The following is a 12,842-nucleotide window of genomic DNA, read 5'->3' as shown; positions in this document are numbered from 1 at the left end:
TGAGCCCGCCCCCGCTAGCCCGCGGCGGCGCTCCGGTTCTGCGCAGGCGCGGGATCGGGCCGTACGCGGAGCCCGCGCAGGCGTCGCTCTGCGCAGGCGCGGGGTGGGCGCAGGAGCGTGGGGTTTTTTTTGGGACCGCGCCGCTCGCGCAGCTGAGGGGAGCTCCGGCCGGGCGGACGCGGTAAGCGCAGTAAGCGCCGTGGGCTCCGAGGTCCGTCCTGGGCCGAGGGAGGGGGTGGCCGACCGCCCGAGCGGACTGGGCGGGGCCGGCAGCTCCGGAGACGTCGTGACCTGCCCGGCCGAAGGGCAGGCGCTCCCAGCGCGGCTGGACGCGGGCCCCGCGGCCCGAAGTCCCCACCTTCCTCTCCCCCCGAGGTCCCCCCGCAGCCTGAGGTCTTAGTCCTGGAGCCGAACAGTGCCTGGGTGGGGGGCTGCTAAGGGATGAACTGCTTCCGAGATAGATGCTTTAAAGCCCCACTCTCGTTTTTGAAGCGCCTATAAGCAAGAGTTACTTTTTCACGGTTGAAATGCGGGTTGCCACGTTTATATTGACTCTTTTATTGTCATAAAATGTACCATTTCAACCACTTTTAAGCAAACAATTATGTGGCATTAAGTACTGACAGTGTTGTGCAGCCATCACCACCCTCGGTCTCCAGAACTCATCCAGTATCCTAAACCGCAAAACCCGATGAACAGTAACGCCCAATTTTCTCTTCCTTTTATAAAAATTTATTTTCAGCTTTATTTTTTTTTCACAAGCGCACTTTTTTTTGCCATCTTTTTTTTTTTTTTTCTGGTGGAGATACTGGGGATTGAACCCATGACCTTAGGCATGCTGAGCATACACTCTACTCCTGAGCTGTACCCTCTCTCCCTATTTTTAGCTTTAAAATGGTTCAGATTTCAGTCAAGGTAAAAGTATGCAACATAAGGTCTCCCACTTTGGGCCTAGCCCCCCCAGTTCTGTTCCTGGAAGGACTAGTGTTATGAATTCTGTGTATTTTCATCAATGTTTTATATGTCATAGGAGCAAATAGCTTTTTTCCCACTTACTGGTTTCTTGGAAGTCATTTCTGATGATCTAGACTTGCTGTAACTTGTCCAACACATCCCCTGTTGGTGGACACCTGGGTTGTTACCAATTTTTTGGCACAAGCTGCTGTTTTGTGCAAGTATGAGTCCTTCTGCAGGTGAAACTCCTGGAGTTGTGGGCCCTGCAGGATGTGCCTGAGGTAATTTTGATAGCTGAGCAAGTCCCATCTGCGCAAGTTCGTTGGATGCTTGAAGTCTAGCCACCAAAGCACAGGCGTGCGAACCTTCCTCGCACAGCAGACCTCGTCTGTCTGATGCCTGAAAGATGGCATCTCACTGTTTACAGTTGCATTTCTGATGGTTATTGTTTCAAGTTTTTCTTGGAATCACTTTTCTGTTTCATGCAAAGACACTGAAACTTCTTTTGAAGAGCTGCTGGTAGATTGCTCTGGACTGCGTCATCGTGTATTTTCTGAGCTACAGAGGCTGGGTCGCCCGTGAACCTCGGTGATCTGTGTCCTGCCGTGGTGATGATGGCAGGGCCAGCACACACGTTCATTTTGCACCTGTTTGGTGGCAGATGGTGTGCTAGGTGCGTCACCCTGCAGCCCCTTGGTAACTTCAGCTTTACTGTTTATAAGTAACGTGTCCCCCCTGAAATTCATACGTTGAAACTTAACGCCCCAGTGTGATGGGGTCATGAGGGTGGAGCGTCGTGAATGGGATTGGAGCCCTCCTAAAGAGACCCCACGGCTCCCTCGCCCCTTCCCCATGTGAGGACACAGCGAGAAGACGCCGTCCGTGAATCAGGAAGGGGCGCTCACCAGACACCGCACCTGCCGCCGCCTTGATCCTGGACGTCCAGCCCCAGAACTGAGAGAACTCGCTGGTGGTTGTTGAAGCCCCCTCGTCTGGGGTATTGTTCATTATAGCGACCGGAACAGGCGAAGACCGAGTTGCATGCACACGATTTATTTATTAGTTTTGTTTTGGGGGGAGGTAATTAGGTTTATTTATTTTTTAACAGCAGTCCTGGGGATTGAACCCAGGGCTACTCAGCTAGACCCTCCCCCTTGCATGTGATTTAAGGGGGCAATTACAAGGACCCCCACACACACCCACCCACCTCCAGGTTATCAAAGGCAGCCACTTTCAAATCTCTCACTTCCCTCCATGTTTCTAAGTAAACAGCTTATTTTTTCTCTTCCTTTCTCTCCTTCCTTTTTTCCTGTTAAGACAGGTATCTGTTCATACCACCAAGTAGACATGAGGAATTCTCTTCTATCAGGACCACAGTCCTCCCTCCCCCATGCAGTGAAATGTTTTCATTGTTACGATCTTGTGAGCCATGCACTTGGGTGAGCCATGTGGGTGTAAACGCCTGACCGTTTGCATGTGGGCAAAGGCTCCCTCGTTTGATAGGGAACCTTGAATAGAAGAGGGTGGACACCATCACCCCAGTTCTCCAGAATGGTCAGCCTATACACGTGTGCAAGACTCATCACAGGGTGTCTGGGGTGAATAACTGTGAAGTCAATGTTTTTTTCTATTTCCTGTTTTTTTGTCAAATTGATGTGAGTAATAACTATGGGTGTGATAAACCAAGGACAGAAACTTTAAGACATGCACTCACACTTCCGGATTTGTCCCAGTGTTTTGGGGGGCGGTGGGAGGTGTGGGACGCCCAGGGGTCAGGATCCAGGTATCCAGGCTGAGATGCAGGCTGAAAACCAGGGGCCGCTCCTGCCTCCGCCTGGAGCCCCTCCCACGGTTCCCTCAGATTTCCGTCGTGATTTCAAAGCATTTTTTTTACTGTGGTAAAATACGCATAACATGAAGTTTACCATCTTAACCATTTTAAGTGTGCCACTCGGTGGCATTAAGCACCTTCACACTGTGAGACTCTGTCCCTGTCAAATGCTGACTCCCCCAGCCCCTGGCAGCCACCTTTCTGCTGTCTGTCTCTGAGTTTGTCTATTCGGGGGGCCTCATGGAAGTGGAGTCCTGCAGGATTTGTCCTTTTGTGTCTGCCTTATTTCACTGAGCGTGTTTTTGAGGTTAGTCCACACTGGCACCTTTCAGAGTCTCCTTTTTGAGGCTGAGTATTACTCTACCGTGTGGGTCCATCGTCTGGCCCCTGGGAGCAGTGCTGCTGTGAGCACAGGTTTCAGGCCTCCACGTTCCTGTTTTCTGTCCTTTTGGGTGAATGTGTGGCGGCGGAATTGCTGGGTCGTATGGTGACTGGTTAACTTTTTGAGGAACCTCCAGACTGTTCTCTGCAGCAGCTGCACCGTCTTACATCCCCAACAGCACGTGGTTATCTTCTAGTTTCTCCACATCTTTTTTTTTAACGGTTGCCACCCTAAAGGGTGTGCAGTGCCAGTTGTGACTTTGATGTGCGTTCCCAGATTTCCTTTTATTTGCGGTGGTTTCCCAGTGTTGATGAGAGAGTACATGGGATGGTGTTTCTCAAATGCTGGCTGCTAGGAGCAGGTCTGAGTCAGGTCAGGGGTCCTGAGACCCCGCCTGTGCAGCTGGCGCCCTGGGCGCCGCCAACAGGAGTTGCTGGGCCAGGGCCGCTGAGCTGCAAAGACAGATGCTAGGAAGCCCAGGGGCTCTGGGGTCAGGCGGACCTGGTGGTGCAGTGACTTTCTTCCCCGCAGCAGAGCAGTTGTCCCTGCAGCAGACTGCCAAGGGCAGGGAATAAACAACCCCTCCCTTGATGGTGGCAGCTTGGCCCCTCATGCGGGGGTGGAGATGAGAATGAGCTGCCCAGGGTGGAAAGAAGGAAGCCCAGTGCACAGTGTATGAGCCGGGTGTGGGGCCGACGGTCACCTCCAGGCGAGGGATCCCTTCCCCACTGGTACCGCCATTTGTGCCCCGCAGCAGCGGGCAGGCAAACGTGGGGGAGCCTCCTGCTTGCCCAGCCGGGTGCGGGTGCACGAGCATTGGGGGGCACCGAGGGCGGTGAAGCAGGATCAGAGCCGCCTGCCCCTCCCACCCACAGAGGGGACCAGGGACACTGGGTGGTGGTCCTCGGTGCCTTCAGCTGCCTGGCCTGCGTGTGCGACCTACCAGGTGTCAAGACAGGAGATCCTTGAAAAAACGGCATGCGCTCGTTTGGAGATGTTCTTTTTTCCCCTTTCTTTCCCTTCTGTTTCAGTTCACTCCCCCCGGAGACCCTCAGCAGTGAGGCTTTTCTGGAACCTGGCGGGCGTGGACCACCACCTGGAGAGGCAGTGGGAAGGCTCGCCTGTGTGGCAGTGCATGGAGAGCAGCCGCAGGACAAGGGAGAGGCTCGGAGGTGTGAGCGCCGTGGAGTTTGCAGGACTTTGATTTTTTGGTGTTTTTTTTCAGAGGTGAAGCATCCGTAACAGCGTTCCTGGTGTTGTGCCGCCGTCACCACCAAGCCTCTGGAACCTTCTCATCTTCTTACACTGAGACTGTCCCCACTGAACACAGACGCCCCCAGCCCCGCCCCCACCGTCTGCTTCCTGTGTCTGTGAACCTGACTCCTCCAGGTCCCCATATAAGTGGAATCACGGGGTTTGTCTGTGTCTGGCACCGCCCTGAGCATCACGTCCTCGTGGGTCATCCACTCAGCATATCAGGACTTTCGCGGCTAAGTGATGTTCTGTTCCATGGATGGACCACGTTTCATCCATCGATGGACACTGGGTTGCTTCTGCCTTTTGACCATTGTGAATAACGCTGCCATGCAGTTGGATTTTCTTATCAGACAATCACTCTCAGCTCTTGAGCTGCCAAACACAGGTGTGCAGGGCTAGGTCTGGGCCCTGGCTTGTAGACCATGCTCTGAAACATAATGGTCCCAAGTCACATCCTGAGCCCAGCTTTGCATCACCTTGCTTGGCCTCTCAGGACCCAGGAACTGCCCAGGCTGCCCAGTCATCCCCATCTAGAGAGACTGGATCTGGGTGGAGTGACCCCAAGCTGAGGGCTGGCTGTGTTCGCAGGGAGGACAGTCCAGTCCCCAGTTGGGCTGGACCACGTCCCAGGCGTAGCTGCAAGGGGCGCCCCCCTCCCACTTTCTTCTTGACCTTTTCTTCTCCAGGGCGATAGTTTCTGTGCAAAAGTCTTCCTTTTTATTAAGAAATGCTTAATGCACGTAAAAGAATACAGGTTCATGTGGTCACTTGGAGCACCAGAAAATGAAGCCCCAGCCCCTGACCCTCATTTGGAGAACTCGGACCAGCCCCCCATCCCCAGGGCACCCTCCCCCGGCATCCACTCGCGGGGCTCGGAGATGGATGGGCCTGTTGTCTGTGGCCTTGTCCCTGCCCAGCCCTGCACGCATCCGAGCGTCGCCCTTCTCACGCCGACTCTTCTTCACAGGATGGATTTGGCATCGAGGCGACACAGCTGCAGAGGACCTGCGAGTGTCTGGGAGAGTGAGGAGGGGAGGGGAGCGGGGTTGGTAGCAGGAGTGGAGAGACAGACGTTCCTGCTCCGTGTTGGGCTCTGGGGGAGGTCAGCTTGGCCTGCGTCCTTTCAGCCTTCAGGGTCACTCCCCCTGGCTCCCTCTTCAGGGAGGAGCCAAGTCACTCTCTGTAATCACCCAGTGGAAGGTTCTGGAGCCTTCTAAGCCCTAAATTTTGCTGAAGTTGTGTGTGCCCCTCTGCCCATTCCCAGACCTTTTTTGGGAACCCCTCCAGCAGGCACTGTGTCGGGGCAAACTCCTCGTGGAGCTGGGACTGCAGCACAGCAGGGAGCGCGCAGAGTGCACAGCTGTCAGTAGCAAGTCGTCTGAAGATGCTGACAGGCTGAGGTCCCCCCAGCGTGGGGGCTGTTTGGAGAATGACACGATGTCACTGTGTCTGGAGAGCAGAGGTCATCAGTGACGAGGACGAGTTGGAGCAAGGACTGTCTGCACGTGGGGGGACCTCCGACAGGCCGCCGCGGTGGTCTGTGACCCTGCCCTCTGCTGTGGTGTGGGCTGGGGTAGACTGCGGCACTGTCGGCGGTCGTGTGTAGTCTCACCGGTTGTCTGTTAGGGAAGCTCATGGTGTCGGCCATCTACAGACTCAGTCTGTGTCAGTGATCGTCTGTAGAGCTGACGGTCTGTAGCGCTGGTTATCTGTTGTGATGTGTTGTCTGTGGACTGTGGTGGTCTGTGCGGAAGATGGGGACCCGCAGCAGAAGGCAGTGACCGGAGTCTGAGGCCCGGAAGAGTGAGATGGGAACAGAGCGTGGGGCACGTTGAGGGCCCAGGGCAAGAGATGGAGGGAGAGAGGTCCTGACGGATTCCACTCGTAAGAATTCTGGGAGATGCCGCCTGATCCGTAGTGGCAGAAGGCAGGTCAGCGGTTCCTGGGGAGGGGTCATTGGACTAGGAAGGGGCAGGAGAAGCGTCTGGCCCGTTGCTCGGGGCGACAGTGTCACTGGTGCTCATCCAGCACGGACGCCGATGGACATGGAGGGGCTGTGGCCGGACGGTGCGGACGTTGTGTCTGACGCCCAGGTGGGTGGCTGGTTTGAACTGAGGGCCCAGGGAGGGCGGGAGCCGGGTCCTTGTTGTTGTCTGAGGGTGGCTGGCTCTGGGCGTCAGAGGCACTGTCTTTGCCGACCGCTTCTGCGAAAGTATCTGCCTTCGTTTTTGGAACTGAGGTGAGCTGCGTCCAGCGCAGCTCGGGATCGTGTCTGAGGACGGGTGATGCAAGACCTAAGAAACAAAGAGACAGAGAGCGAAGGTGGGACCAGGGGACTTGATCTCGTGGACCCAGAGCCCCAAAGCCGTGTCGACGTCATATTTATTATGGGTACACAGCTCAGAAAAAAATGCGATCAAAGAGGGGGGGCTTTAGACATCCCTGTGGTAAGCGCTAAGTTCTGCTTGTGGGTTCACTGATGAACTTCAGGCCATCCCTTCCAGGAACAGTCACCCTCCTGGGGGTGTGCAGAATTTCTGAGTCTATCCTGTCGCTGCCTCCGGGACATCTCGAGATAGCGAGGACTTCCCCTGGGTTCAGCAGCAGCTTTCATGCCGGAACAAAGTTCTGTTAATGGACGATCTGGCTGTCCAGGGCCATCTGTTTCACCCTAAGGAAGTATCTGCCCTCCTTCGTGCCCTTACGGTCAACGTCAGGATCGCTCGCCACACATTTTCTTTAGTGTGACACGTGCTACAGGTCATCTATTGCGCCAGACACTAAAACAAAGCAAGCATGTGTGAATATAATATATTAAGCTCGTGGAAATTTAGGAGTGGCTTCTTTTCTAGCCGCTTGTTGTCCAGCAGCTTGTTTCCCAGAAGAGGTGGGAGCACGGCGGTGACACGGGGCAGGAGGGTGAAGACGGTCTGGGGGCTGCTGAGGCCCCTCCTGGCCTGCTCGTATTTGATGCGTGAGTCGCGTTCACTGGTGCGCGGGCCTGACATTCTCCTGTGGTGGCTCACCCCACCCTTGTCCACTCCCAGCTGCCAGGTCCCACCGCGTTTGGGTCTGCTCTCTGCCGTGGGCTGATGGGCCTCTCTCGGGTCCGGGCCTCTCTTGGGTCCTGGCCTCCAAGCACCCTTCCATTTGCCCCAGAACCCTTTCTGTCAGAGCCTGTTGGAGGTGGCATGGCTGGCAGGGAGCCAGGGTCACCTGGGGGCACTGCTGATGCAGAGGAGGGGCCGGTAGAGAGACGACCTCAGAACGGACTGCGTTTGGAGGCAGGGTCTTTACTGAGGAGATGAAGCTGAAGCCAGCAGGGTGGCCCCGATGACGGGAGAGCTAAGAAAAGGAGACCCAGGCGCCCAGAGGGATGACCACTGGAGGACCAGGCAGGAGTTGGCCATCTACCCACTGCCAGGGAGGCCTCAGGAGGAGCTGGCCTCTGACACCTGAACCTGGACGGCCCGTCTCCAGGACTGTGAGACAGGAATGTCTGTGACTCCGACCGCTGGGTCGTGGCGCTTTGTCGTGGGTTGTAGCACACCGTCTCCCCAGGTCTTGGGAGCAGAGCAGGCATGATCGTGTGTGTGTGACCACAGTGGGCACAGAGCCCCTGTGTGGGCACTGTGGGTGGTGGGCATCCCCAAGGGGCCTTCCAGCCACATCTGCCAGCACCCCGCTCCCTAACTTCCCTTGGAGGTTTGTGGTTCCAGAGACCAGAGCTGCGAGGCTGAGCACTGACAGCACCTGCCATGTGTCAGGTGTGAGGCTGGTGACTGCCACCCCGTTTAGTCCCTGAGCCTGGCTGGCTCCCAAGAAGCCTGTCCAAACCCTCCCCTGTACCTGTCGCTCTGATCTCCCTTTTCCTCTTTTTGCTGTGCCTTTCTGTCTGGCTTCCCAGACCCAGGTCACCGCTGAGGCGCTGGGTGGGTCCTGCTGTCCTTCCTCCAGCCCATCTCCCTCGGCTTCCCTTTCCTGCCCATCCTCTGACCACCTCACCTCACCCCCGGCCCCTGGGGCAGTGACAGTACCTGCCATCCAGATCTGGTGCCCTGTTTATGATTTCCAAGAGAAAGGAAAGCTCAGAATCGCTTTCTCAGCAGGGACGCGGTTTAGAGACCAAGGCTACAGGCTGGGGCCCGAGTGCCAGGGCTTGGATCCCTGCTCTACCGCGGCCCTGCTGTGTGGCTGCGGACGAGGGGCTGCAGCTCTCTGTGTCAGCCCCCTGCCTGTAGGGGAGAGGTGAGGTTGTCTTCCCCCACGGAGGGTAGAGCTGCAAAGGGGTTGTGTTGGAGCCACGCCCACGTCCGTCCACGGTGGCTGCTGCTTGTTACCGTCCCCAGGGAAGCGCTCAGGTGAGAGCAACTCCCTTTCAGAGGAATGTGTGCATCTGGCGAAATCGGGAGTTCAGAACACAGCCCCTGTGCTTCCAGCTTTCTCAAACAAGGGCCCCGGACACGCTGGCGCTTACTGCCTGCACGTGGCTGGGAGGCCCCGCCGCTCCCTGGAGTCCCCGCCGCTCCCTGGAGTCCCTGCTGGAGCCGCTCAGCGCAGGAAGCATCTCCCTCGCCGGTGGATGCCTGAAGCCAGCTCACCTGCTTTCAGACATTGCACACGCTGTGCCAGTGAATAGGTCTGGGGCTTGGTTCACGTGGCCTGGATAGACCCCCAGAGGCTGCCTGCGGGCCTCTGGGGGCTGGTGATGGGCTCAGGAGAGCGGACCCCTCTCGAGCGGTGGGAGGAGCCACGACTGTGAGATGACCCCAGGCATGGGGGGGGGGCCTGTTCAGACTGAGCCACGTCTAACGTGTTCCCTGTCAGTTCCCTCCTTCCTTCGATGCTGGTGGGGGGCCTGTCCCAGGTCAGACAGAGTTTGGCACGTGGGAGACAGAGGCGGCCACCACACAGTGGGGGCTCGTGGGAGAAAGTGGCCTCGTGTGGGTGCCAAGGTTTATGGGCTTGAACTTGGGTCTGCAGGGCAGACTGCCTGTCTGAGGCCGGAACGGGGTGGGGGAGTGGGTTGTGGGGCTGCTTGGGGTGCAGAGTGGAGGCTGAACTGCAGATGGAGATGGGGCTGGGAGGGGTCTTCCGTTGTCTGGCTGGGAAATCGTGAGGACGTGGGCTCTCTGGCAGTGGCCGTGAGGGTTGAGGTGAAGACGCTGGTCTGAGAGAGACCCCGGAGGTGGAGCTGACTGGACATGGGGCCGCGAACATGGGGCTCCGAGTCGTGTGCTCCAGGCCATCCTCTCACTGACGCGCCTGTGAGGGACTCGTTTCCAGAGTCAGTGGGGAAAGCAGAAAACAGGCGGGCAGAGTTGCCCTGAATAACTGACCGTTGGCACCAGAGGAGCACAGGACCGTCTCCTGCTGGGCCCGGGCAGCCCCTCCTCCCTCCGCCCGACCCGCTGCTTTGGCCCCGGGGCTCCCGTCCACACATGCCGGTCAGGTGTGCAGCTCGGGGGCCGTTGCTGTGCGTCTCAGGACCCCTGACGCACGGCCGAGGACCTCGTGCGGGGGCTTCCACCCGTCGTGCCCATTTCAGAAGTTAAACTTGGTGTTTCTTAAGGATGTTTATTAAACTCACCTAAAGGCAGTAACGAGCCCATCCCACGTTAGCGTCTTGTGACAATGGCTGTTTCCTGGAACGGTTTTGGTGAGGACTGTGCTGCGTCTTCGCGAGCCTCCTCAGCGTGGCCCTGCGGTGCCGGCGCCCGGCCCTGCTGCCTCTGCTCCATGTGGGGCTTTGGTGGCTGCGTGGGAAGGGGACCGCTGTGTGGGAGGGACATGCTGTGACCGCTTTTGGATCAAGTGGCTCTTTGGAAATGTGCCGAGTCTTGGCCGCGCCATCCCTGCGAGCTCAGCTGTGCCGTCGGTGAGCGTGACCCGGCTCTGCTCCGCCCCTTCTGCCCTCCCCAGCGCTCTGCTGGCCAGGCTGGCTCTCGGGCAGCTCAGCGGGTCGGGCAGGGGCAGCTGGGAGGAGAGGTGTGCTTGGCGGTCGGACGTGGGCCTAGGGGGTTAAAGGTTACAGGTCTCCCTAGAGTTAACAGTTACGTCTTATTTCTGCTGCTGTTCAGTCTCCCAGGTCCCTCCTGAATCCTAGAACAGAGGCCAGAGCAGAAACCAGGGCTTTGTGGCGGGTCCTGCCCAGCAGAGCCGCGGGCTGGGGCCAGAGGCCTCCGTCCGGATCGGGCAAGGTCACTGCGTTTGCTTGCAGGGCCCCGGACAGACCCCCGTCAGCTCCAGCCTCTCCCACGTGCCCCTGAGCCTCAGCAGCCGGGCGCCCTCCCCGCAGGGCTTCTCGTCCACAAGGTGATGGAGGTTGGAAACTTTTGTTCCACTGAACTTTGCCAGGGAACTATACTTAGCCACCCAGTGGAGGCCAGGAGTGGGCTCTCCGAGTATAGATAGTAACCAGTGGGCTATTTTCAAACTCCCAGAGAACCCCCAGAATATTCTGGGCCAAAACGGTATTTATAGAAGACTCTGGGTCTTGGAAGGGAAGCCATAACCTTAGCGCACCTGCAGCTTCAGTGGGGAGGTCTCTCTCCCTGGGGAGCGGGGCAGAGAGCCAGGCCTCTGAGACCCTGGGCGTCCCTCTCACACCTGTTCCTGGACCTGCGCCCCGGGGCCAGGCGCTCGCGCCCCGGGCACAGGCGGCACCCGGCGGGTTTCTGTCCACTGCCCATCACACGCCTCCTGGGAGCACTGTTCACATGGTGGAGACGCCGTCCCCACCCTCAGCTCCTTACGTGGTTCTCCTCTTGTCCAGAATCATGCAGGTTTCTTAGGCTCCTGCTGTCACCCAGATGTAGCTGGGCTGCCACCAAAACGCCTGCTTCCAACTCCTGGTCCTGAGGCTCCTGTCTCCGCCCTGCTCCCACCTCGGAGAGGTGCCAGCAGCATGCCTGGGGCATCGCAGTCAGAAGGCCTTCTTTTGGGAGAAAAGTGGAAATGTAATGTGTGAAAATGGGTTGAGAAAAGCAAGCCTGTACGTGGGGGACCCAGACGGTGGTCCCTGAGAAAAGAGCTGGCCGTGCCCACCTCACCTGGGACGAATGTGAGCAGGGGTTAGGCCCCCTCTCAATTCCCATCTGTGGGTGTTGAGAGGGGGTTCAGAAACCTGAATTTTAAGTGAGCCTCCTGGGTCAGTGCTGGTGATTAGACAAAATCACGAGGACAGTGAAGCGGGAAGCAACGAGGCCTGAGTGGCCAGTGGGGAAGTGGCCCTGTGGAGGGACATGGCATGCTGAGTGCAGCCGCCCTGCTCGGAGGGAAGCGTCTCCGCCGTCACTCCATGTCGGCACCCTGGCAGGTGCCTGGACCTCCCCTCACCCCATCTGCCAACCCATCCTCCGCCACCCTGTCCTCCACCAGCCCAGATATAAATATAAGAGCATTTTCCATGGGCCGGCACAGAAGTGCAGACGTGGACTTTATTTTAAGCCTGTGAAATTCCTTTCCTCCGTCCCCAACAGGTGCATTGCCTCATTTAGATATTGGGGCTCGGAAATAGAACACAATTTACAATATAGCTTCCTTCAGGCATCTGGATGCCATTAAAAAGAAAAAAAAAGTCCAGTGAGATGCTCGGGCGGGCACAACACAGACGTGGTTGGAGTCTCGCCTTCTACAGAGGCCGGAGAGGCCGCCCCCACACAGCAGAGGGCCGGGCGCCTCAGGAGACGGTGCAGGGCAGAGGCCCGTTCTCACCTGGGCTCCTGACCAGGACGGCGGAGGAGGTGGGGGGCAGGCACCGGCGTGCTCGGGAGGGAGTGGGGCTCACGGTGCTTGCAGAGGAGGCGCTCTAGCAAATGCATCGTGAAGCCGACTGCCCCCTTTCTCCCCTCCCCACCCTTTGCAGCCTGGGGGCAAAGGATTCATTCTTCTCCTTCAGTCCAAGTACAGGGACCCACCAGGCATCTCTTGGCAAACTGTGTTCTTATCAGCTGTTACAGGGTGAACGGTGCCCTTCATTCACATATTGAAACCCTAACCCCCAAGTGCCTCAGAAGCTGGCCTTATTTGGAGACGGTCTTTGTGGCTGTAGTCAGTCAGATGAGATTATGCAGGTGGGTCTCACCCAGCACGACCAGTGTCCTTACAGAAAGGGGAAATTTGCCCACATGACGGGGCAGCGATGGGGGTGATGCTTCTACGAGACACAGAACATCAGAGCTGCCAGCGAACCAGCAGGAGCTGGGAGAGGCCGGGACAGGACCCCTCGGTCTCAGAAGGAGCCAGCCCGGCCGGCACCTCGGCCTCGGGCTTCTGGCCTTCAGGACTGCGGGAGAGTGAATTTTTGTGGTTTAAGGCACTTAGTTGGTGGGATTTGTTATGGCCGCCCCAGCAGACTGACACGTTAGCTACACGGCACATTTCCAGCCTCTGGTCCCTGCCCTCTGTCCCTCGAGG

At 57.7% G+C, this 12,842-nt stretch overlaps 1 long non-coding RNA gene across 1 annotated transcript; it reads left to right on the top strand.

Moving 5' to 3' along the window:
• Positions 1-63: 63 nt before the first annotated feature.
• Positions 64-5,212, top strand: LOC116148183 (uncharacterized). Its single transcript, XR_004131721.2, has 2 exons — positions 64-181; positions 4,393-5,212. It is a non-coding gene; the product is annotated as an uncharacterized LOC116148183 (long non-coding RNA).
• The last annotated feature ends 7,630 nt before the right edge of the window (positions 5,213-12,842 follow it).

Source organism: Camelus dromedarius, chromosome 23, assembly GCF_036321535.1.
Source record: "Camelus dromedarius isolate mCamDro1 chromosome 23, mCamDro1.pat, whole genome shotgun sequence".
In the NCBI taxonomy this organism is placed as follows: Eukaryota; Metazoa; Chordata; class Mammalia; order Artiodactyla; family Camelidae; genus Camelus; species Camelus dromedarius.
Note: the sequence above shows the minus strand (reverse complement) of the source record. Positions and strands in the feature narration are given on the sequence as shown.